We start from the raw sequence: 26204 nt of genomic DNA on the forward strand, positions 1-26204 counted from the left end.
GAGTGGGAATTCAGTCTTCAGATATTCCCATACCTCTAGGAGTTGGTGTTCCTTTTTTTTTTAGTTTAAGGCAGTAAGTTCCAACTGACAGCCCACTGGCAGAAACTACCATCAGACCTATTCCTTACGTTGGCAGAGTCATCTAAAAATTGACTTTGCTTTCTCTTTGATGGGACACTCCAGTTTCCCACAGGCTTCACCACTCCCTATTACACACCTGGCTCTGGCACATTGAGGTCAATTACCTGATCCCTGAAGACAGTGGAATGTATGGTTTCTGGCTCACAGAGTCATCTTCCTACTCTTCTCAAGTTAATAAGCAAATTAATTTGTTGGAAAAAATTTGCTCTTTGATATAGAAGTAATGACCTCATGTAAATGCAAATACATGTATCCAAAAACAGCAAAGAAAGGATCAAAATTAGAGTAATCCTCCCTGTCCTCCCCTTTCCTGCTAATTCTCTCGCATCTTAATCGCCAGAGGGAACTGTCATTACCAGACCTCTGTGCATCCTTACAGATAATATCTATGCACAAGCAGGCCTATGGATACACAACATATAAAACTCAATAAATCAAAATGGTGTCACAGTATAAGAAAAAGGTCTTAACCTATATTTTTTAGCATAAGAAAGTATCTTGAATACTTCACTCTTTCAGTAAAAGAATGGCTGGTAAACATGGAAAAAGCGCTCAACATCACTCAAGTGAAGAAATGTAAATTAAACCCTGAAATGTAATGTTTCATCAGTCAAATATATGCAGAGATGAAAAGTTTAGTAATACCCAGTATTTAGGAGGGAGGAGAGGAAAATTACGTATATATCATACTCAGTGACAAATGGCGTACAAACTCAATTAGTTAGCCACTTTTCTTTATTTCGTTCAGCAAAAGGGAAGAAGATAAATAGGAAATTTTGTAATGAGACTGGCTGTTTGGGGAGCATAATAGAAATCGCATGCATTACAACTCCTTACAGTGATTTTATTTAGCTATAGTTCTTAGACATAATTCACAACAGGATTTCCTCAACAGGATTGGGTCATGAATCTAGACATCATCTAAGAAATCTTCTAAGGATTTTGATGTCCTTTCCAGGGGGAAAACCTAATATGAAAGTATATTTAGTGTAAATACTTGGACCTAAATATAGTGAGTCCCGTTGTAAAGCCCATCTTTGTAATCACTTGAGAAATACAGAACTCTCTGCGCAAACATTTGTCATGGCGTGTACGTTGTGTGTGTGTGTAATTATCGTGTAGCACATCCCAGATCTTTGTCAGTTATCTAGTTGGAATGTACTTGGTTACACAGAATTCCAAATTCATCAACAAGAAAATTTCCCTGACACAGCTCCCTAACACAGCTCCGTTGATTTCCATTTATCTACAAAGAGCTCAGGTGTTTTCAAAGACCTGTTCTTGTCTGGTATGAGAGCACCTTTGATCAATTCTTGTTTATTTTCAAAAGGGGGAAAAAAATGTTCTAAATCTGAGTCAGCTCCTCATCCCTGTAGCTGGGCTTCAGCCTAGATAAGGCAAGATTTCAGGGTCCTGTGTCACTAATGTGCTGTCCATGTGAATAACGAGCAAGGCTCGTGAGCTATTTCACACTTCTAGGAAAATCCATAGCCCTGTCCTTCTGCAATAGCACTGGAAGCTGCTGAGGGCATCAGTCCATTGCTACGTGGAAGATTCTGGTAACTTCACCTAAGGAAGTGGTAAAACTCATGTCCCCTTCTGAGGCTCATGGAGAAATTTATACAGATGAGTACTATTTTGAAAAATTAATAATGTATTCTTCCATCCTCTCAAGCTCCTTGAATTTTTGAGGGCCTGCTCCCAGCCCAAACAGCAAGATATAAATTACCCACTGACCAGAGAATAGAGGCCCAAATAATATTTAGTGTTTAAGTTCAAAAGTCATTCAGAAACTCAGGTAGAAAATTGAAGGATTAGGATTTTTTTTTTTGCCCCAAAACTAATGTGGATGCCATGAGCCCAGGGAGGGAGAAAAGAAGGACCACATGAGTAGGAAAAATGTGGTCCACTGGAGCAAAGGCTATCTGTCACTACTGCCGGAGAGATGTGTTACCACCTATGGACCCATCTCTCCAGCTGCCAGCCGAGAAAGCACTTTACACAATAGCTCAACACACTCTTCATATCCTTTTGGTTGCCTTCCAGTGGAGATGATCCACGAATAGCAGCTAACATGTTGCACACTGATAGTCCAACAGGAGTCATAACCACCAGTGTCCTAAGGCCTCCTTAGCGTTCCACCCTGCATAGGTGAACCCCAAGAAGTGATAAAAGGAACCTAGGGTCCTTAATTGGCGGGGTGGATATAGAAAGGAAATTCCAGACACCAGCTACGCAAGACCAGATGGAGTCAAGATCTCCAGCTGAGCTAGGACAGAAAATTCTCACCTTCCCCAGTGCATCTATTTTATTTATAATCCCTGATACTATTTGGTATTTTCATCATTGCTTCATTTAAAAGACTTAATGGTAAACTTTAATGGATTCAAATTCAACGTCAGCTAATATTACTTAGGCTGGTATGATTGGGTGGTTAAACAGACACTCGTTCAAAGAAAGATCACATTTCTTCAGATTTAGAATGGCATGCTAGTGCCCACCCAGAAGTGATCATTCATGATCTCCTTTGGTGCCTACACACTAATATTGCCTTATGCTGGGTACCTGTTCTCATCAACCCTCTCAGTAGTGGCTCAAGTGAAAAAGGAAGTTATCCTGATAATGTACTGGGGTCACCATATCCAAGAGCAGGGAGTGCACAGCAGGAGTCCTCAAGGCAGCTAACACTGAGCCAGGCTGTATGTGATCGTCGTAGTGTTGGCGGACGATTTTCACCTTTCATCTTGGGCTCTTTCTGGATATCATTTTCATTCTCTTTAATCTGCAAATTAGAGAGGTTAAGTCCATCCATGTCAGCTGGCAATGGTCTTGTCAACTATATGGGACACTAGTTATAGTACTAGTTTAAAACTGATAATTGTACTAGTTTATAATTATTGAGTCCTTACTATGTGCCAGACCCCGTGTATTACATGTATTACTTTATATAATTCTCACAACAGCAGCCCTATAATACAGGTACTATTATTATCCCCATTTTATAGAGGAAGAACCTAGTACCTTAGAGAAGTTAAATCATTTCTTCCAAGGCATGGTAGCAGGAGATCTGAGACCCGCAATGAAGAACCGCTAGAAATGATGGATAGGAAATAGCATCAAAAACACAGGGAGAAAAAGTTCAGAGTACCTCCCATTTCTTGTATTCCCTTCCTTGGAGAATGATACCATCATGCAGGCATGCTAGACTCTTACTTAAGCGTCCTTTCCAACATACACACCATCATCATTCACATCCCATATATTTCAAATCCATCATTTTGTTACCATTTCCTAATTTTAATAATGCCACAGTGTAGACTCTTCTCTTGACCCTAATTAATCCCTCTGATTAAAATGTGCCCTCAGCACTCCTTCCCTACCCCGTCTGACTCCAACTTCATTAACCGAGTTATATCACCAACTCCAGAGGTCCTCCCTTAAACCACTGCACCCAAAACTAATATGCCTTCCACTGCATCCCTGGCATATCCCATATAATATTTATCGTAATTTACCATAATGCATTATAATCTCTGTTGACTTGTGATCTTCTCTACTAGAGAGACTCACATATTCATCCAGCAGTTCTTTTCAGAGCATTGACTATGTGCCAGGAATTATGCCAAACACTTGGTCACGTAATGATGAACAGTTAATCCCTTGCTCTCACGGAAACTCCAGTCCAGCAGGGGAGACAGACCTTACTCTAATCATACGTCAGATTGTTCAAGTAGAAACTACATGTTCTGAAGCAGAGGAATTCAGTTCTCAGAGAGGATGTGATAATAAGGAATCTAAAGCAGGCTGGGAAGCTGAAACTTCTGGGAAGAAGTGACAAGAGGTCTGAGATGTGAGGTGTGACTTAAGCCACTTGGGTGAAGAGCATTCCAGGCAGAGAACAGCATGGGCAAAAGCCTTGGGTTTTGATCAAGAACTGGAGAAAACCCCTGTGGTTTTCTCAAAGAACAATGAGATCATGTGCCAGAAGAGGCTGAAAACACAGGCAGGGGCCAAACAATAGTGTTGTAATTGAACTGTGTATCTCCAGTTCCTAGTATAGTTCTTGAAACTGAGATGTGCTAATCAAATACTTCAAGAAGGCAGCAGTGCAGGAATCTGCTGGGGGAAGTTGGAGGGTAAGTCAACCTGGAATTTGGTGAATGAGGAGACAGCCTCGAGAACGCTCTACTTAAACAGAAATCTCCCTATGTAGTGCCTGACAACAGATTTCAAAACCTGTATACTGACACTGCAGGCAATGCCAATGCAAAGCAAATCACATTGCCTTTTTGATATCACCGCCTTCCACACATGCTGTTATCCACATCGTTCCTGTCATCTGAATGTCTCACAATCTCTCTGCACTCAGCCACTCACACTGCTGCACAGAAGGCTCATGACCACCCCCAAATCAAACAAGCAAAACTTTCTGGTAGAAATTTTGTCACTGCTTCTCAATTCTACTGTCTGACCTTAGAAAATATTTTAACTACTAGGTTCATTATGCCCTAATAAAGGGCTAAAGGGTAAAGGGCTGATAATTTGAGATATATTTAAACATGGTGGAGAACTACAGGCTCATATCAGTTTATTTTCTTCCCGATTAATCTAGTTCTTTTCATTATGAATTGACAATGTCATGTTCTATGTAGCGAAAATCTAGTTCATTTCATTACGAATTGACAATGTCATGTTCTATGTAGCGAAAAAAAAAGAAAAAAACTCCCATAACACATATACCCCACGATGCCTGACCAGCCATTCCTGAAGTCTGGGGTAGTGTGTAGAATTCAAATCGGTATGCGAGCATTATTTGAGCCTACTTTGTAAAGAAGGAGCTAATGGAAAAATGGTTGTTGCTCACATTACCATGTCCTGCTCCCTTCAAAATCCTCAAGCACGTGAGGTTGAGAAGCAATATAATAAAGCCACAAGCACACTGTAAAAATTCTCTACTATACTAACAGCGCTTACAGAAAAAGGATAATAATGGCTACAGGAACTGAAAGCTGTGGAGCGCTATGTGTCAGGTACCCCTCTGAGAACGTTACCAGCTTTTTTACATCTAAGCTTTATGACAGTGCATGAGGTGGGTACTGTGATGATTATCCCCATTTAACTGTTAGGGAAATTGAGGTTCAAAATGAGAAGAGGCTTGCTGAAGGTCACACAGCTACCAGATTGGAGAGACAGGGTTCAATCTAGGAAGTCTGTTAGAAGCGTCCATGTAAGATGTTAAGATGGGATTCGTTCCCAATAGACAAATGGACATTTCTAAGGCAGTGTGGAATCACTGTACCTTGGAGCACATACAGACCTGGATTTCAAACCTGGTTTTGCCACTAATTAGTCACATGTCCTTTAGCATGTTATTCCCCTGGAACTGTAGCTTCCTCATCTGTAAAAAGGAAAGGAAAAGGATGTGATGTCAAAGAGTCTATGGGAATATTAAATGAGATAATTCATATAGAACTTTTGATCCAAGGTGGAATTACTCAATATACTCAATTATTCCGATGCTGACTGACAGACAGAACTTTGGTATGTCTTTCTGAGTTAATACCATTTGTCTAAAACCTGTCGTTTTTGAGGATGTCATCTTGCAGGATCTATAGAATTCAAAAGAACAATGTCTAATACTACCTCATGTCTAAACCAAAAATGATACAGAAAATGGCCCAGGAAAATGCCCACATCAGAAGATTCATTCCACAAACACTGACTCATCCTCTTTGATGCTGAGCATCAGAGACAGAGTGACCAATAGGACATGGTCCTTGCTTAAATGATTATGAGATCTAGGGGAGATGACAGGAAATGGATGATTTCAAAACTGTGTGACAAGGATTAACCCAGATGATCTGAGAGCAGGGGTGAGGGTGTTAACTCACGGTAGGGGAGGGCTCTGGATGGCTTCCCAGCAGAATTAACATCCAAACTGAGACCTAGGTATCCAGGTAAGATGATACAGTAAAATGTTCAAGGCAGAAGGAACAGTATATGTAAAAGTCTGGAGTCAACAAGGGGCTTGATGAAGCCAAGGAACTGAAAAACATTCAGTGTGCCTGGGGAGAGAAGAGCATGGGATAGGTCTGGAAGAGGTGAGACCAGAGCAGTCCTTAGGGTGAGCTCATGCAGCACCCTGGTAACCACGCTGAGGCATTGGAACTCTGTCCAAGAGTGATGGAGTCTGGCACTAAAGGATGTTGTGCCAGTAAGTGACATGATTAGATTTTCTTAGAGTTTATCACTACCTAGCAAAGGAGTTAAAGATATTGCTTCTACTATAACTGCTGTTCGTTGTACTTAGACTTATATTTCTAAGCAATAGAGAGAATACACCCAAGAAATGCCAGAAAAGATGCAGGTCAATTCTGATATTTAAGTCAATACTCAGTCAGCAAAGTATATCAAATTTGCTGACAACACTCAAAGTGAAGATGATGCAAGAGAATGTGCATCCCAGAGGAAACCCTAGCATCTAATTAGCCAGAAGACTGGAAAGCCCTGACTTGTGCGTATTCAAAAGGTCTAGAACAAGATTCCAGGGTTCTTCAGGAAAACTTTTGGTAATGAATCAGGATCACTGTGGCAAGGGGGGAGTTGATTCCACTAAGAGGGAAAAAATGAGAAGCACACTGGGATTAAGATGTCTTCACCATGGGAAGAGGAGATACTTCAGGCTAGGAGGATTGAAGAGTACAATGAATTCACCCAGGAGCACATTAGAATCACCCAGAGAGGTTCTGAAAAACATCAGTGTCTTGACCAACATCTCTAGGTATTTTTATTTAATTGAGCTGGGGTGGGGCCTGGGTATTTGTATTTTTTGAGAGCTCCATGAGGGATACTAAAGTGTAAACCGAGTTGAGAACCAAAGGTGTAGCAGCCAAGAGCGTGGGCTGGTGAGGAAGGCGGTGTGAGTTGGAATTCAGCTCTTTCTGGAAATGAAATTATTGATATTTTGCTCTTTTAATTTTTCATGTGCAAACATTCCATAAAACATTAATGGTGGCTTATATGGTTATATTCAACACAGCAAGATAAAGATAAAATGTAATACAGACATGAAAGGAATTTAACTCTTACCCCTCTGTCCTTAGTTTCCTCATCTGTAAAAGTGGGAAAAATAATAGCATCTCCCTGATAGGATCACTGCAAGAATTAAATGAGTTAACAAGTAAAGTGATTGACAAATACCTGGCAGATAAGTGCTGAATAAATGTAAGCTATTGTTCTTAACGCAGTCACAATTAATAGGAGAAACAGGACAGAGAGATGGAAATCATAAGGCATATTCCAAAGGACACAAATTAGCCTGGCTGATGCCTTGGGGAGTAACAGGAAAAAAACATTTAGAAAGGCAAGTTGGGGCCAAATTGCTTTCTTGAGTTCCAGGCTAATGTTGAAATGTGAGCCAGTGTTCATTAATTGATCATCTAATAACATAGTCCCCAAATATGAGGCAAGCAGGTGTACATTGTACAAAATAGAATATGTTAAAGGGTTGCTCAGAGTCCATTCCAAAACTTGGGCTCTGAGTTGAATTGAATGCAAATGTGGAACCAACAGATGTCTCTGTGAAAAGTTGGGATTAAATCAACATAGAGCTTCAAAGATGGACAGCGAGTCACTGGATATCAGTAATCCTTGGTGCCCAGGGAGACAGATGCTCATCTTCCTGATACCTTGGCTCTCATTCACAGACAGCCAACTCCACTTCTGTTGTCCAGATTCAGCCCACTTTATTAGGAACCTCTAAATGGTGCTGAAAATTGTTTCTGCTCTTTCCCCTTTTCATGTATAAATATTCTGAAAAAGAGTAAAGGTGGGCTTCCCTGGTGGCGCAGTGGTTGAGAGTCCGCCTGCCGATGCAGGGGACACGGGTTCGTGCCCCGGTCCAGGAAGATCCCACATGCCGCGGAGCAGCTGGGCGCGTGAGCCATGGCCACTGAGCCTGCATGTCCGGAGCCTGTGCGCCGCAACGGGAGAGGCCACAACAGTGACAGGCCCGCGTACCGCAAAAAAAAAAAAAAAAAAAAAAAAAAAAGAGTAAAGGTGACTTAGATGGATATACCCAACACAGCAGGGAGAGAGAAAATATAATACAAACGTGAAAGAAGTCAGGCTGCAGGGAATATGAGGCTAGGAGACTTAAGAGGAGGCCTAGAGGGATGTGAAGATGCAGAGAGTAGGCCATAGGGACCTATAAATATGCCAGCAGTGGGCTACAAATTGGCTTGAAGCCTTCTAACAGGCAGTGCAAAGAAGGAAACAAGAGTGGTTTTAAGATTCAGAAGGTCCCCAGCTTAATCCAGGCAATTGCTTAAGAGAGAAATAGCTATTTCTGGAGCAATGCTAGAGAGAACTCTCTCCAGGTTTAAATAACGAGGAAACTGCGTAAAATTGTCATAACGTCATCACATCCCAACATCCTAGTAGAGCGTATGACATGTAGTGGCTGCCAATACATATTTAGTGAATAAATGGAAGAGGAAAGAAAAGGGGGAGGGCACCTGTACCATACATCACAAAATTCATGGGATGCTTTGCCAACAGTCCTCAGTGTGGGCTGAGGGCCTCCCACAAGTCAATAAATGTAATTCTAGAGATCATATGTGCAAAATAGCCCAGTGCAGGCATCTGTACTCAGCTGGTCTGGCTGAAACCAGAAATAGATTTTAGTGCCCAGAGGAGGGAATAGATTAAGTATCCCACAGACAATCTTTCCTAAAGACTCTCTCTCCACTGGGCATCTGCTAAGGGTTGAGGGGCAGTAATTCAATATAGTACTCTTGATTCATGGGCATAACATGGTGGGTGTTTACTTTTCAACTACATCACAACCTATTCATGTATACCTGAATGGCTATGGCTCCCCTCCAGGTAGTAGTTCAGAAGCTTCCATCCTTCCATATCGTGGCTCTGTGATGTTTGGCTACTGGGGCATCCACATCAAGGGGCAGACAGGGAAGAAGGCCCACCTGTTTCTTTACCACCTTGGTCCAGACGGCCCACCTCACTTCTCCTCACATTGCGTTTGTGAATGGCCCCACCGTGTTGCAAGACAGCTGGAAAACAGGGTCCCTAGCAAGGCAGCCTCTTCCCAATCACATCCCTCCTCTGTGAAATAAGGACAGGGGCTCTTGAAGGCGGCTAGCTGTGTCTTCCACAATACTTATGTCCAGCCACCCAATATCTCCCCATTTACACAGCACACCCTTCCTCTCACCCAGAGAGACAGCCCAAAGTTCAGGGTCTCTAGGTCATGAGTATTTTCTTCATCAGGTCTAAGTGAGACTCCTCTTATAGTCTGGCTTCCCAGAAACCATAACATGAGTGATCTATGCCTCAACCCACCCCACACACCAAATATATAGGTGTTGGAGCAGGGGCAGAATTAATTTAAAAACTCTCTTTCAGAGGAGGAAAGAAAGGGGAACAAACAGCAGTCACCATTTCCTAATAATCTGAAATCCTGCCCAGTAGGCATTGTCAGGACCCCTGCCCAGGGAATGTGGGAGGGTCTCCTGGTCCCTCTCCCTCCATGGCCCTGCCTCTGCCCTCCGGTAGGTTGTCCTTGTCCATCATCCTCCATGGCATCATCTGAAGGGAGTGGCAGGCAATGTGCCCTCCTTGGGACTCTGTGGCTTTTACAGCATACATCTTATTCATACTAATTTGGGAGCCCAAGAGTTTTTTTAAGCTCAAAGGGATCACCATTTTTTTTAAACCTGATCTTATTGTTGCTGAGGGCAACAGAGTTCCCTCAAACACTCAGAAGGCTCCTGATCTACTTTTTCCCCATAATGTCTACCCACCAGGGACCACTTCCAATGTTATTTCCTAGAAACAATTCTCAAATCTGCTTTATTTTTTTGCTCTCTCACCCTCCTGTGACACACACTATTTCCACTCACATGCCATTGGCTGAGAGTAGTCACATGACCCTTCCTAAATGAAGGGAGCCTGGGAAATGTAGTCCTCGCCTGGGCTTTTCAGTAACAGTGCTACACCATGGAAGAGCGTAGAAATCTTCAATGAAGAGCTGATCTTTGAACCATATGTCTCTAAGAATAATTGCAGGAATATGAATATTCTGCTATGTACATGTAATATAAAATGCTACTGTTGCTAGCTCTTCTTTTAAGTAAGGTGAATCTGGGTTCAAGTCCCACCTTTACCATTTGCAATCCCTAAAACTTAAGCATTGCTCCAGCTCTTCTGAATATCATATATTTTACAAAGTTGTTTTATTGAATAATATATTTTAAAAATCTATCTATCTAATGAATAAGTGTCCAGTAATTTTAAATGACTCGGACATTATCTTGATAATTACAGTCACTGTCTGTGTTTATTTTTGTAGTAACCCAGTGATAACTAAATCGGACTCTGACATGCTCATATTTACATCTTTAAGGCATTTCAGACTTTATAAACTTTGCCTTTTGAGCGTTTTATTTCCTTTACTGCAAAACTAACAGATTTACTAAGACACAGGCTCAGCAGGTTATGTACAATACATGGTCTATTTCTGCCATTTTTAATTTTGCATTTTGCGAAAGTGATATCAACCATTACAGCCCTGTTGGAGGAAAATCTTCTGACTGTAGACCAAACAGTGTATAATTTGATCCAAATTTGTGTGGTGGTAAGATGTGCACCTTTGTAGAATTTAGCACTGAAGGATTATCCGCTTTACAAGACGATTGTTTTAATCAGTCAACAAATGAACAAATGACCTATGCAGTGAAGTATGGGCAAACTAATTTTCTCTGAGGAATTCTCCATGGATAATTTATATTGAACAAATATATAAATACTGATGTAGGTACAGACATAAAAATTAGCATTCAGCATGAACATTTTTTGAAATGAATTCTAGCTGTCAACTAGGTAAGAGGGAATTCTGTTTGGATCAGACATGTGGTCCCCTAGGCTAAAGCAGTGGTTCTCATGCATCAGAATCACCTAGAAGGCTTCTTAAAACAGAGTGTTGGACCTCATCTTCAAGGTGTCTGATTCTGTACATCTAGGCTCAGAAATATGCATTTCTAAAACATCTTCTAGTGATGTTGCTGCTGCTGCTCTTGAGATCCCTCTGTGAGAATCACTAGCCTGAAGCCAATGTCAGCAGACTACTTCTTGCACCCCCAGTCTTACCCATATTGGTTTTTGTAAATAAAACTTTATTGGAACACAGCCAGTCTCATTTGTTTATGCATTGTCCACGTGGGGCTGTTTTTACACTATAATGGCAGAGATGAATAGTCGCAACAGAGACCATACGGCCTGCAAAGCCAAAAACATTGAATATCTGTTCCTTTGCAGAATGTTTGCAGACCCCTGGCTAAAGAATAGGGAAGTGAGTGTAGAAGATGGCAAGAGACCTGGCCCCTTTCTTTTCATTTAAGTTCCCTTTATTGCCTTGAGCCAGTAATTCACTATGAGCTCTCCAGCAGCACAGTCAATTATAAGGACAAATTATTTATATATGCCTGTCATTAAGGAGTGAAAATTAAAGGGAATTGAATTATACACTTCAGTACCCAATTTCTACTAGATGGATAGAAGACTGACATCTCAAAAGAATCACAAAGTCAGCTTTGATCTCAAACCTTTCACTCCTGGAAGAGACGCAGTGGTTAGCTTTCCCTCCCGAGATGATGAAGGGGCTCTGTCAATGTCACGAATGGTTCACTGCCATGCCCAGTTAATTAGACACATTCTCACCTGCAGCTGAAACACAAGAAGTACAGCAAGGTGCCCGTTGGACAGAACCAGGTAACCTGACAGTTACTACTGGATGAGATCATCTTCGGTGGCATGGAGTAGTCAAAAGGGAGAGATGTTTCATTGTGGTGACTTCCTAGCTTTTGATCACCATACTTCGGGACATCAACTAATCTGCTGATTGCATTTTTGAGTTTGTCCAGCAGTAAACGTTGAGGAATCAGATTCTGTTTGATGGTGTTAAGTCATCTGCTGTCACCATTTGGATAAGAAACCTTAAGAGAATCTTTATGGTACTGGAATGATGTCCCATACTTTGAAAGTGAGGAGTAGGAAAGGAAACTATCGATAACATTTGTTGAATATCCCTAAATATGCCATGTACTATTCCTGTATTTATGCCTATCACCTCCAACACACATCACGGCAGCCTCGTGACATTTGTTGTAGCATATTCTACTCCTTAGAAAGGAAAACCTAGCCTTAGATTGATAAACGACTTCCTCAAGTTCACCCACTAGTGAATGCCAGAGCAGGCTTGAACTGTGGTCTGACAACCACCATACTACTGGCTGATCTGCTCTGCCCGCTGCAAATTTCCCAACCCTGAATTTTCCGGATGTGGTCACTAGATTCATCCACAGTGTGTCACTTTTTCTGGATCCACTTGTTCTACTAGAGAGCCTCTTGTCTACTCTATAGAAATGCCTGGCCCCAGGCACCTGGGACCGTTTCCCCCAACCTCTCTAGTTTCTGGTTTGATCATAAACAAGCCCAAAGTTCATTTCAGAGATGTAGATAATAGGTAGATGAGTGTGGACGGTAGTTGAAAATTATAAAAGTGTATGTTTTCGTAGAGTCGTGTAACTCAAAAACATGGAGAAGTGCAGCCAGGCCCGTCAACACAATAATTCCAAGGCTGACAAATAATTTCCACCTCTCGAGTCACCTCTGGTCAGTTGTTCAAGGCGGATGCAATGCTGTATTGAGAAGGATTCTGAAACTGTGCCCTGGCTTGGAAGGAAAGAGCATATTAAATAGCGATCAGAAAAATCAGAAATGACGCACAACTTGCCAGGTATGGGACTAAACACTTTAAACATATTAACTTGGTTAATCTTGAAACAATCCCATGAAATAGGTACACATGAGAGAACTAAATCACCAAGGTTAAATGATTTGTCCAATCTACAGATTCAGTGGTAGTAAGTAGCAGAGCTGGGCTGTGAGCCCAGGAAGTCTGCTGCAGAGTCTGTGGAGTGTGTGATCATTTCTGCCAGAGGGAGCAGTAGGGCGTGCACCCCTGGGGTACCGTCCTATTAAAGGGACAATGTATGAAGGAGAATTTGCTAATCTGCTTTGTACCATGGAGCCCTTCTCAGAATAATGTTTTAAATGCGTAAAACAAAACACATGGGGCAACTAAGGAAGTCATATATATTAAAATGCAGTTGTTAAAATATTTTTAGAAGTAAATCTGTGAGAGAGTAACATACATGCTGCTTCATTAATGCGATAAGTTACAAGATCCATCAGCGAATCTAAAAGCAGCCATTATTCCAAAGCAGTTTGGAATAATGAAGAGCGTAAGCGATATTGTAAAGAATCTCTAACAGCTGTACTATGATATGAAAATCTTTGTGACTCCACTTGTGACAGAGTCACGGGCTGCTGATTCTAGTGTGGTTTGTTGCCTTCTTAGATAATTGGAGGAGGTGCTAAATTTCAGTTAAAGGTTAATGAAAGTGAAGATGCATTAAGAGTAGCTCTGATGTTATAAAAGGAAAACTGAATAAGGAAGGCAGGAGAAGTAGAATTTAGTAACTTCTTTGTAATTGTGTCACCTGAATAAGTCTCCTAACCTCTCTGAATTTTCATTTTCTCACTGTAAAATGGGAATAGACCTCTCTTATGGGACTGATGTAAAGAAAAAAATAACATACTTGGAAATGACTATGAGGTGTAAAACGCCTCATTAATTCTAAGGGATCTTGATTATTACTTGAGGAGCAACTATAAGGTAGTATAAAATGTGATTTGCCTGTTACTCAGCTTTCATTCTTACTGTTTAAAAAAATGTTTTATTGGCTGCCTACTGTGTGTCCACATTGGGATAGGTTTCATGCTAAAGTACAAATGAATAAGATAGGTTACTGCCTTCAAGGAGGTTGGAGTCTACTGTGGGAAATACAGTCACATCACCATAAAATAGTGAAGGAAGTGCAGTGAGATGGAAATGCACAGAGAAGAGGCAGGGAAGGCTTCCTGTAGGAGGTGATACACCAAGCCTTAGGTTGAATAGAAGTTAGGCAATAAAAGAGGTATTGACGTTACTGTTAGAGGGGACAGCATAGCAAGTAGCACAGAAGTGAGATATGAGCTTATGAATGCGGGAAATGAGACTCATTTTGCCATTGCCAGAGCGTAAATTTCTAGAGAGGAGAGAGATTTTTGACAGATTAAGAGGGGAGAGGTTGAGGTCAGAACATGGGCGTTCTTACCCCATGGTAAGTCCAAGGATCTTGGACTGTATTCCATAGGGGATGGAACACCGTCATGTTTTCTGAACAAGTGATTTACCTGATCAAATTTATGTTTTAGGAAGAGACTGCAAATTGGTTGCAAACCTGGAAAAATCTAGTTTACGTATGTGTTTGGCCTGTATATTGAATTTTTAAAATTCTTCCTATATTTGAAAATCAGGAGACTACACTCCTTCCAAAAAACGGAAAGATCCCACATCCCTGAGTTCCTGTTCCATACAGCATCTATTGGCCTTAGCTAACTAATGACTGTCACATTTGGACTGCACATGGGCTCCCCAGGTGGCCTTGATGCCACCACTCTTTGTATCCTTGCCAGCACTGAGCCCAAATAAGTGAGGCCATTTATCATCAGGCTTATTGCATCTTTTTCCTATAGCAAAGAAATATTTCTCCATACTCATGTCTGTGTCAAAAGTGGGAAAGTGAAAAATAGATCAAGAGGACCATGTGCTTCAAGAAAAATGGGAGACACAGTATTTCCTTTCCTACAGTAGCTTGCTTTACTCATTCACAGCGCCTGCCTTTCAGATTGACATTGGAGCTTGCAGCCCGTCTTGCCAAAGACAGCATGGACTGATGGACTCATGGAAGATGGATTTTATGAAGCAAACCTGGAGGCAGGTAGAACAGTTGGCTGATTGCTAGGATGCAGACAAGGAGTGATAAGAGTGAGAGTTAAAACTATGGTGCTGAGGTTGGAAAGGACAGGTGGATTCATAAAATCCACAGGTGATGTAATCACAGAGTTCATGATTCATTGGCTCTGAGGGTAAGAGAAGAAAAGGATGATTTCTCTGGTTTCTACTTTGTGCATGGAGACTGGTGGTGGTTCAGTCAAGTAACGGAATAAGAAAGCAAAGGCAGATTTAGGGTGAAGAAGATGAGATCCATTTTGGACAGGTTGAGTTGGAGGTAAATTGGAAGTATCAATTTCAGTAGAAAGTTGGATGTATGAGCATGAAATAAGAGGCGAGATCTGGGTTAAGAGTTTGGCTTTAGCTAGTCAGCAGCAGTTAGTTGGTGGGTGAAGCCTTAGGAATGAATTCCATCAATCAGGGGAAGCCTGAGGTTCACTAATGGCTCATGTGCAGATGCCCAGGAAACAGCACATTTAAGGAGTGTATCCCACAAAATAGACCCAGAAAAAGAACAAACAAACAAGAATGAAAAGAATCTAGATATGAGGGTATTACAGAGGCCAAGGAAGTAGATTTTTAAGAAGTGTCAAATGCAATAAGAAGTGAAGTTGGTCCATTCGTTTTGGAAATTTGGAGTTCATTGTTAATCTTAGTGAAAGCAGTTACAGTGGCAGTATAAGGACAATGCCAGATACCAATAATAATTAGACAGCACTTACTACATGGCTGGCAGAGTCCTAAGTGCTTTACATTTTAACTCATTTAAAACCATAACCTTATGAGCTGCTATGGTTATCCCCTTGTTAGAGTGAGGAAACTGAGGGACAGAGATGTTATGTAATTTTTCCAAGGAAACAGCAAGTAAGTGGTGGAGCCAAAGTTTCAAACTCAGGCAGTCTAACTCCAGAGCCCAGGCTCTCGATTTCACTCTTATTAGACTATCTTTTTATACCACAGCGAATAATAAATAGGATGACTCAGTTTATACCTGTTGTCCCAACATCCTATCCAAGAAGCAGCACTCTCCAGATTGAGATGCTGAATTATATCTGGTCACTCCACTCATGAAATGAACGGGTAGCCAGGAAATGAATGTTGTGAGCCTTGACAGTTCTTTGAACCACACTGCATCATATTTCATAAGGTCTCAAGAAACATTTGTTAAACCAATGCATGAGAAATGTTGGTTACAAGAGGAGAAGAGAAATTGGTACCTAGAATGGTAGAGATTTGAACGTATTAATAAGATTTAAAGGAAGTTGCCAGGAAAGGAGAAGCTTGTGAGCATACACCAGAAAGTAAGTGACTGATTCAGTGATGTCTCAAAGGGATAAAGGCATGGTGATAAAGGTACTCCTACATCACAAAGAAAATAAAGGCTATTAGACCTTTATCCCTGAATTCATATCCCTGTCATTTTCTCTCTCCATCTGTACATTCATCTGTAAATTCAAAACATATTTATTGAGTACTTACTATGTTCTAAGCATGGAGGGGTTGGCTGTGAAAAAAAAAGGAGGTAAAACTCAATCTCTGAAACAGGAAAAACAGAGGTACACAGGTATACACAGGTATAAAGACATGTAAAGACAGGGGATAGAAAGCTGACAAAGACTATACTGATGAATTAGACTCTTTCCATGAGACAGGGGTGGGAGCCATGTGCCAAGAGAGAACTGTGTGAGCTTGAGAAGAGAGGGGGAGATTTGGAATAGTCAATGACCCACTGCAAAATGACATGGAGAATTGGCTAATAAGTAAAAGAGATAAAGAGAAGTTCTGATGGCCTGGGGTTGGAGGCCAAATATTTTATGGTGAAAAGATGAGTGTAATACTGTTTCTGCATCAAGGTTTTTCTGGACACATGTGATGGTAGGTTGGAACCGTGAAGGAATCCAGATAGCTTATAAGGGAGTGGCTCATATGACCACCCAAGAAAGAAAGAGAAGCCAGGGGAAGGGATGATGGGCTTGGAGAAAATAAAAGGACCAAGTACCCGAGTGCTTTGATGATGGTAAAGAGTAGGGATGGTGAGAGGAAAAACCTGAGAAAGCCTGAAGGTTAAGGGGCTGTGGTCAGAGGATAGGAATTTAACTCCAAGGAGGCAAGTTACTTTCTCTTACACCCCACTTCCATGGAATGTATCCACTACTATCCTTACCCAGCCGTGGAACTCACACTGAACAGGGAACTTTTATTCAGCTCCAAAGCATATATCTTACTCTCCAGATAATTCCCCATGTGGTGTGTTGAGTAGCCATATGAGTTTAAACACTGGACCAAAATGAAGACTTGGCATTAGCATGCCCAGTCAAAGAGGACATTTTTGTCTTCCACCAGGGAGATGTTCCAAGGCAAGTGTGAAATTGATTGTAAATCACTTGTGTTGTTTTCTAGATATTGAACATGACCATTTAACATATTTAATGTGTTTCTGACATTTACAAAGTGTCTAGCAAGCTTTGGACAATCATTATTTAAAACATTTTACTGAAAGTATCCCTGGGTAGTTCCTAAACACTGAATTCTTTTTCAATCGATTGTGAATATCCCTGAAGAGGGAATTGTAAATGTTGAATACTTTAGCTGTCAATCATGGGCTCTCATCTACTCATCTCTTTGAATGATAGTATAAATTCATTTGGAAGACTACAAGTAGTTAGATACTCATTTTTTTCCTCATTGCTATGGCATTGCTTTATTTCACTAAGATTGAGAGAACGGATTAATCTCTAGAGACGTAAGTGCTCGCTTACATTCAGAGCTACCCAACTCAAGATTTTCGAATTCTTACTAAGAATGATGGGTCAGAGGTAGTTCCCCAAATCCTGTGCCTTGACAAGAGAGCCACTGCAGATGGCTCTCACCCTAGTGTAATTTGTGCTGGGGAGGGACATGTCCTATATTAGGATGTGAAAATGTCTCCAATCAGAAAATCCAGCATGTTTCAAAAATGACAGAAATTGTGCACGTTATAAACACAGCTCTTCTTCAAGCCACTCTTCCCTCCCATTCTGATCAATATGCACACTGTAGTCCTATACACAGTGACTGGTACATCCCGGATGCCCAGAATGAGATGATGGGGTGTAAGTGGGCTTGAACTAACAGGTGAGTGGTGGTGTGGAGTGGCAACAGGCACTGTGGGCGTAGAATACAAACACAAATCTCTTTGTCCTCAATTATATTTTGATACATCCTCTGAATAGCAGTGCTATCTAATGAGAAAACGTGCAGCTAGGCCATTTGGCAAAACGGGCAACAGATTTCGTGTAAGCATCTGGCACAGGAATAATTTGACAAACAGCAATATGTCAAAATTGTGTTAGATAATTTCTAAAGAACTATTTGTCAAGCAGAATCCTCATTATTCCTGGGATGTTATTCATCAACCCCATGATTTAAATGACAATTAGGCACACGGTTTACATTGTAGTTGAGGCGCACACATTCCCCATGATCCTCTGCTTGCTTATTTTTTATTGATAAAGATGCAGTAACTTCTACAGCTTCTCAGGTTGGCGCTCTGCTGGACATCTGAACTCAAATTTTGGGCACATCTGAATAAATGAAGCTTAAGGAGAAGGACTGCAGTGAAAAATTACTTCTTTGCACATCCCATGGAAGACGAAGCAGCTTAACAGATGTTCGTTACCAATGGGGCACCTCTAGCAACTTGGAAATGTACAGCCATGGCTGCGATAGTTTTTTAAATGAGCTTTCCGCAGACTTGAAATATGAGATCTACTTAGTCACCCCAGGAATTGCAAAAGAATAGTAGCAACTTTTCCAGGCTTCTAGCATCATCTTTATAAGAAATAGAGTTGCCATATGTATTTCAGCTCTTAGATGTTCTTCTCTGTCTTGAAACTTCTGTTCCTTTCATCTCCTCTGTTGCTCCTACTGAACTTGATTTTACCACTCCTGGGAACCCTTGGGTCCTTCTGTATTCCCCCAGTCTATCAGCTCCCAATTGGTCTTGGTGTCCTTCCTCCCCAGACTTAGATCTCAGTGACAGCTGTTTGAAACAGCCTTGCACCAGAACTGTGAACCTGGCAACCCATGTCTGCATTCTCTCACTGTATCCTATCTGATACAGCCCCCAGCTCTGGATTAATGGAAAAGTCCGTTACCTTCAAACCCATTCCTGAGTTTCCAAGAAGTACATGAAGTCTTGGACTGCATGGACACTATGTAAAATGATGTCATCCATTCTCACCTGAGCTCCCAGTGGCAATTCTTTGTTATTGTAGCTAATCCACAATAGCTGTTGTTTCAGACCTTCTTTCCCTCCTTGAGCCCCACCCAGCTGCCCCTGTTCTGTAACTTTTCAGGTTGCATAAGAGTTACCAAAAATGTTCGCTTAAAATGCTATTTCCCTAACACCAGCACACAGAGATTCTGATTCAGTAGGCGGGAGGTGGGGGTGTCCAAGAGTCTGCATTTTAAATAAGTATCCTGGGATTCTGACGAAGTTTTCCTGCAGACTCTGCTTTGCAATAGTTTACACTATCACTCTTAGGTAAGGAGATGAATCCATGAAGCATTTTAGTCACCTGGTCTTACTCTCCTACAGCAGCATATGGTATGAATCAGTAGATGGATATTTGATAAGCCAGAATTACAGCTTTCTTTTTAACAGGGATCACTTGCTTGTTCGCTGTTTTATCATTTCCAAGAAGGCTCAGGAAAGTTCAGTGGTCTGTCCAAAGCCATTGACTCAGTTCAATACTAGGACATGGAATTTTGAGTCTAAGTTCATCATTTACCCCAGTCTTCTTAAGAGGTTCCATAGATACTCCATCGGAAATAAATAACGTAATGGCAACTACTAGTGTGACATTTCCAGATGTTTTATGTGGTCCATAAAACAAGCACTCCATGTGTAGGTCACTTAGAGCTGCTTAGGTGAGGATCCTATATGATTGGAGTAGAGACGAATTTGAATAGCGTTTTCCACTATTTAAAAACTGTATCACAACTCCTGCAGGAAAGGATAAATCACGTTATATTTAGTGATAACTTAGGTAGGTTCCCTGGGAAACAAACCTTACGACATATTTGCTTGCAGGAAGTATATTAAGTAAAGTCTTCAGGATCAACACCTGTGGGAGATACGTGGCAAAGAAGCAGGGCTGGCAGAAGGCAGAGTTGAGTGGCAATATAGTCAGAGCAAAGCCTCAGCCAGTCCACAGGGACAGCCCTTCAGAGTTGTTCTTTCTTAGGCGAAGAATTAGGCCCTTTTATCCTCACATTTGGCAGTCATTGAATGTAGGGTGCCCCTTGGGGGTGAGTATGACTTTGGGCAAGAAAGCTCTCTTCAGCTGAGGGCAGTTCTCAGGGAGCTGTCAGCTACCTCAGAAGCCAAGAGAATGAACCTCTTGGTCCTTAGGGGGGATCCAAGCCACAGCAGCCACTACAAGTAATAAGTTCCTAACCTTTAACGTAATAAGCAGTAACAACATTTAAAAAGAAAAATACTAGATAGGTTTTAGAGTATTGAGCACTTGAAATTATTGAAAAATATGTGTACTGTTATACTTTGATCTTAAGTTGATAATTTACATCTTAGAAATAAATAAAAATTTTAAAGCAGGGACTAATTTCAAAGACATGTTTTTCTTTTGGTTCTCTTTATCTTTTAATGCACTTGGAAAAGTAAGCAGTGATTCAGCTTTGAATGTTCATTTTTGCAAAATACAGTTTCTGAGAATTGAATGAATATATCTAAATCCTGGTTCTGAGAACAAAATAAATGGAACTAATACTAGTTTTATGGGAGCTAAATGAAATTGTTTGCAGTTGATAGAAAGTATTATCTCATCTTTGAAATGAGTGATAAGATCAATACAAAGAAATCTCATTGCTGCCTTTTCCCTAGTTCCCTATTTGCCCATATAAGATTTTCATTTGAAGATGCCCCAAATGCTCATGAAGTAATAATATCCCGGTGAAATAAAAGAAAATGATAAATAAAGGTAAACTTCTGATGTGTAATTAGAAATATCTGAAGCTCTGGAAAACATGATGAAGCTATGTTGGACTCATCTTTAAACTTGCTATGTTTTCAATACCCGTTTGTTCAGATTCACAGAGTAATTAACCACTGCTTTGTTATTTAGGGAAACAAACGCACTTCAGGCCCTTTATTGGAGTTTGAGAGAGGAACAACTGCTCCATCATCTCTGAAAGACTTTAGGGTCTTTTCTCCAATCTTTTTTTTTTGGTCTTTCCTCCAATCTTGAAGTGGGTTTAAGAAATAACATTTTTAGCTCTCAGTAGGAAAGGGAAATGAGGATTTTTTTTTCATGCCTCCTCTCCCTACAGCAAAAGTTTAGGTGGAAATTGGTTAGAGGTGGCATTAGTGAAGTTAAAAAGGGAAAGAAACAAAATGTACATATTCAAATCGCAGAATTCCAGATTTGGGAGGAAACTTTAGAGCCCATCTCATTCATCGGGGTTCTCCCTCTTACCTCATGGAAGAAATTGATGTAAGGCTGGCAGGATGATTTTATTTTTCCCCTCACTACTCACTTTCTGGAGTCTGGTTCCTCCATGAGTAAAGGATTTTTATTTTTTAATACTGTCACTCAGGTCCAGGGAGAGGCAGACTTTTAGCATAAGGTACGAGATAGATGCCAGTGGGAGCATAACCATCCCAATAAAAGAAGTTGAACAGTATTTTTAGATACTGCATTCAGAAGCAAGATCTCTGTGAGGATGTCTTCCTCTCCTCCGTGTTCCAGGTTCAAAGCATCCCCTGCTCCTTCCCGGGAGTGGAGCCCAGAAACACAGAGAATGAACATTCACCCACACAGATGCAAGGGACAGGAGGAGATAGGACTTTGAGGGGCTTGTTAACACACAAGTTGCTGAGACCCACTGCCAGAGTTTCTGATTCCCTAGAACTGGACCGCAGCCTGAGAATTTGCATTTCCATCAGCTTCCCATGTGATACTGATGCTACTGATAATCTGGACCACACACTGAGAATCCCTGTACCAGACACTCTCAAAAAATTTTAAAGACATATTTAAAAAGAGAAAGATCATATTTAAGATTTCTTAAAGTGAGATCTTTCTTCAAAACCCCAAATACAAAACAAATAAAGATCTGCTCTCAGAGTCCAAGAGAGGGAAGAAAAAAGAGTACAACTAACCTGGCTAGTATGTCCTCAAGGGGTCCACACTAATAATGCTGCATACATGTACACATCCCATGTAAAGTTTTTAGCTAGTTGAACCTGGCTATGTGACCCAGTTTTTTTTTTTTTTCTTTCCTACCGGAATTGAACCTTCACTCAGCTTCCCTGCTTATTCTCACTGAGTCTTGGTAGGGCCGAGAGCTTGAAGAGGGTCTGAAGCATTGATCCATATACCTCCCTCACCTTATTTTTATACCCTTTCTGTAACAGTGGCTTCTATGGTTTTTGTGGAAACTCTGGTGATAGAGCACAAACCTACCACAACATATCATCATAATGTTGTTAAGAATGAAAACCTGCCTCAGTTACTATGTTCATCTGTTCTCAGGCAGGGGGCAGTTGCCCTTATGGTCCTGTTTGCCTTCTTCCAATGGAATCATGGGTAATCCCAGTGGCACTGTCCTGTGACTCAAGGTAGATCGGTAGATGTGTCCATCTCTGCTGGTTTTCTGGTTACTCTTCCCATGACAGCCGGAGTTCTGGGAGCACCTTTGTCTGTGAATGCATAACGAGTTAATACTTTTACAGAAAAGAAACAGTTGCTCCTAGAGCCATTTCCTAGGTTGCAACAAGTAAGTTCATGGTAAGAAAAATGGGAAAATCACACTGTACAGCAGTAGGAAAGTTAGTGACTGTGAGGCATTGATGACATAGAATAAATTTTGGCTCATAAAAGGTAAAGTTTTAAAGACTTTGGGAAGATTCTCAATACATTAGTAGGTAAAAAAAGGAGCTCAGGAGAAGGACGATTTTTGCTTTTTTCTTTATATTTTAATGTATTTTTGAGTATTCATGAATATATGTACATATACACATAAACTTAAGTTTTAATAAAATATAATTGAGAAGAAAATAAAAGTTAGGTAAACCTAATAGATAACAGATTCATTTTTATGGAAAGCAAGGTACCCTAGTTATTTATATCTCATTACCATTCATTTTGTCTCAAACTGTATCATGAGGAAAGTTCATTGTCACAGAGTGAATTGTTTAAGCATTGGGCTTATCTAATATGCTGATATCTTTTCTTAAATAGTATAATCTCCTTTGAGAGTAACCAGGCATTTTCAGGTTAAATTATGACATATACCCAGGACTTCTTTTTATTTCTTGACAAGCAAATTGAAATTCAGTGGCACATATATATTTTACCTCTCAGAAAAAGGGAAAATTTACCTTTTGTTATGAGTGTGGCTTATGCACCATTTCATGAATTCCCAAATTAGCAAGTACTAAAATAAACAAAACCACTCAAAAGGTTTGTTATTTTCAACTTAAGTGGCCTCTTTAAAAATATGGATTAAACTATTGTAAGCAACTCACTCTTTAACCTCTTTGTATGGTTCCTGCCTCTTAGTTCTTTGGTTTCTTGTGATTATTATCATTTTAGCTGAAAGGGCATCATAGAATTTTCTAGCTCATGGAGGGGGGCATAGATTTCTATCCAGGGTGATGCATTGATTGAGTCAGGCAGTAAATTAACAGCAGCAGAACACTGTTAAATTTTACTCTTAATTGCCTTCTCTTCTTAATTTCTATGGATATAATCAATGATGCCAGAGAAAAGTTAAAGGGGTTATTTAGCAAAAGCATCTATTTCCTGGAGTATAATGGAAAAAAACACATTGTTTCATCTTGGAGTTGATGCAAACAACTTGTATTTCAAATTCAGTCACTTATAAGGTTTTTATCACAAGGTTTTATTTTAGCCTTTTTTTTTTTTTTAGCCCTTCTTCTTGAGAAGCAAACGGAAATTCTAGTTATATAATCAGTTTAGTTTTCTCCCTGGATCTGCTCCCAGCCACCCTTGCCTGCTGAATTGTATTGTGTATCTTCTCTGTCTTTGTCACGTGTCAATTCTCTTTCCATCTCCACGTTGAATCTGTGTCCTGTGTTCCAGATTTACACAGAAAAGAACAGCTCAATATAAAATACTGAGCATGTCCACATACCCAAGAATAAGCCCTGCCAGTTGGTATTTGGTATGGTATTGGGTGAAGTTAAAATCTGATGACATATTTTATTTGTGGGATTGGCATTCAGGTTTCCTTTCCTTGAGCCATTTCTGCTGAATTATGGACTGTAGCTTAACAGGCAATTTCATGGTCTCTTGAATGGCCGTTATGAATAAGATACGTACTATTATGAAATAAATAAATAATTAAAGGAATATTGGGTTTAAAACAAATTCAGTGAGCTACATGGATTAAAAATGGTATTAATCTTTAAGTGAGTAGATAGGCTTATGCTTTTCACTTTATTTCAAAAAAATAACTGTGCTTCATCTGACCCTTTATAGATTTGAGTCAGCACACTCTTGATGAGGTAGGGTGTCATTTCATTTTTGTACGCAAATGAAACTTGATTGCATGCCAGTTCCTTTAGCCAGGTAGGGATGACTCGTGAGTACCACCACTATCATCCAGATTCTTGTTCATTTGTTCATTGTGTTGACCACATACCAGGTATTGTCTACTTACTAGAGCTGTGTAAGTGGAGAAAATGGACAACACCCTGGCTTTCACTCAGCTTGCTGTCTAGTGAGGGTAGAACAATAAATAAGAATGCAAAGCAATTTATAAATGCATAAATAAGATCATTTCCAATCGTGAAATTACCATGAAGAAAACAAAGCCAGGTTGGAGTGAGTTCATAACTTTTGGAGAATACTCATAAGTCCTTTCTGGCTGGAGCACAGTGGGAGGAGAGAGTGGCATGAGGTATAAGACTGAGGGAAGCCAGGGTCACACGGGTAGGGCTTTGTAGGACACAGAGGTGTGAATGTTTTTATCCAGGAAATGGAAAGTTTTAGGTGGGTTTTAAGCAAGGGCAGTAAGATTATATGATTTGTTTTTAAAACAATGTAGCCAATGCCTGCTGTTTGAGGGTAAGTTTAAGGTAGGAGGATGGGTGAAAGGCAGTATAGTAATGAAGTATGCTTTCTCTCTACCCTCTCATGTTGTAGTTCTATATATTTAGGGAAAAAAACCTACATCTATATGACTTGCTAAGTGTAAAAGTAGAGGAGAAATAAAAGAGATTCTTTAACTGCCTCAGCAGTTTCCCCCTTCTTCCTTAATCTGTAGACTCCTGAGCTTATTTGGACAGTAGTCTGCTCAGGGAAGGGCAGCCTACTCTCCAGCCCTGGGAGGTGAGTCACAATGCCCTAAGCCATACAGAGTAATACCAGTCCCCTTTGCTAATGACTCGTTTAGGGGAGGGCAAGTGGCCTTATTCTAGATACGGAAGGAGAAGATTCCTTGTGGAGTGGAGGTGGGTGGGAGGCGAGAGGAACAGAGAGCAGTAATAAACTTCTGTAAAGGACGTTGCTTCCTGATTAAAAAAAAAAAAGAGAGAGACAACAGGAGCTCTCCTTCCTCTTCATGCCTTGAGCACTATTAGAAATACCTGGCATTGCAGCAGCCATCACTCCACACAGTGACCAAGTCTAACATGATGAGGATCATAGATGAGAAAGAAAGAATTTGAGTCTATGGAGCATCAAAACTGTGGAACCATCCACATCTAGACGCTTCTAAGTGTCTTTCTTGTCTAAGCCACTATTGATTTGGGTGTTCTGTTACTAGCAGCCAAAAGCATTCGTTCCTTCATTTTATTGAACAAATTTGACATGTAACATTGTATAAGTTTAAAGTATACAGCATGTTGCTTTGATACATTTTTATATTGTAATATAATTGCCAACATAGCAATATTTATCATGGTATGTACTTAAAGTACAATATTATTGTCTGTATTCATTATACTGTGCATTAGATTTCTATGGCTTATTTACTACTTGTTACAAGTTTGTACCCTTGAACATTATCACTCTTATCCCTTTTGTCTCCCAAATGGTAACCACCATTTGGTAACCACCATTTTTTAACCATCTCCCAAATGGTAACCACCTCCCAAATGGTAACCACCATTTTACTT

General features: G+C 40.4%; 1 protein-coding gene across 2 annotated transcripts in view; it reads left to right on the plus strand.

Annotated features, from left to right (window-relative positions):
- The window catches only part of TAFA1 (TAFA chemokine like family member 1), a 767746-nt gene that overhangs the window by 670494 nt on the left and 71048 nt on the right, over positions 1-26204 (plus strand). The gene's annotated exons all lie outside the window — the stretch shown is intronic.

Source organism: Monodon monoceros, unplaced genomic scaffold (assembly GCF_005190385.1).
Source record: "Monodon monoceros isolate NGI ecotype Baffin Bay Population unplaced genomic scaffold, NGI_Narwhal_1 Super_Scaffold_3, whole genome shotgun sequence".
Lineage (NCBI taxonomy): Eukaryota > Metazoa > Chordata > Mammalia > Artiodactyla > Monodontidae > Monodon > Monodon monoceros.